Genomic DNA, 975 nt, shown 5'->3' with positions numbered 1-975 from the left:
CCCCACCCCACCCCACCCCACCCCACCCCACCCCACCCATGGGACACATCCCGAGAGACGCCCCTACACTCGCTCCCCTCCCCCATGCGCTGTGCCCCAGCCCTGGCCCTGGGGAATAGGCGGCAGCCCACGCACAGGGCGGGGGGCACAGCTGAAAGGGTTTGTGGGGGAGGGCGGCCCCTGGCTGGGGGCAAAGGTCGAGCGCCCCGCGCGCGCGTGCGCAGTCAGCAGCGGCGGCGCGCTGGGGGTGGGGGGCGGGTAGGTGAAGGAGGCGAGGCGAGGAGAGGAGGGGGGCTGGAAGGTCTCCACCTTGGCGGGTCCACCCGTGGAGGCCCATCTCGCGCGCGCGCGCACGCGTGTGTGTGTGTGTGTGTGTGGACAGCCCCCCACGCCGCCCCGCCCCTCTCCCCAGTCCCGCGGAGCCCGCCGGACCCGGCCGGCGAGGGGAAGCGCAGAGAGGCTCGGCTTCTTGAGCGGGGCAGGGGCGCCCTCCACCGTCTCCGGCCAAGCCGGCCTGAACGCGCCCGGTCTCGTCTGATCTCCGAAGCTAAGCAGGGTCGGGCCTGGTTAGTACTTGGATGGGAGACCGCCCGGGAATACCGGGTGCCGTAGGCTTTTGTTTTTTTTGTTTTTTGCCTCTTGTTCTGTCCCCTTTCTGGGAGCGCGGCGGCGGTCCGGGGGATCACCCCCACCCTCAGCGCCCGTCGCGGTGCCTGGCGCCCCAGCCCGCACCGTGGGGCCTCCTCTTGTCCCGAGCCGTGACACCGCCGCCACGCGGCAGCATGCGTGGCATCTGGACTGTCAGGTGTCAGACCAAAGGTCTGGTCTGTGGGAACCGACACGCTGGAGGAAACCTTGAGAGGCTGAGAGGGGAGGGAGTTCCAGGAGAATTCCAGGACGTCATTTTGAGCGAGTATGTGACCAGAACTCGTCCCGTTGCTTTTGGGGTTCTACGGGCTACACGTAGGAATCTTT

At 68.6% G+C, this 975-nt stretch overlaps 1 pseudogene; it reads left to right on the top strand.

Annotated features, from left to right (window-relative positions):
• Positions 1-496: 496 nt before the first annotated feature.
• LOC142862776 (uncharacterized) lies at positions 497-615 on the top strand (annotated as a pseudogene).
• Positions 616-975: the final 360 nt, after the last annotated feature.

Source organism: Microcebus murinus, chromosome 20, assembly GCF_040939455.1.
Source record: "Microcebus murinus isolate Inina chromosome 20, M.murinus_Inina_mat1.0, whole genome shotgun sequence".
NCBI lineage: Eukaryota > Metazoa > Chordata > Mammalia > Primates > Cheirogaleidae > Microcebus > Microcebus murinus.
This window is presented reverse-complemented; position numbering and strand designations above follow the sequence as displayed.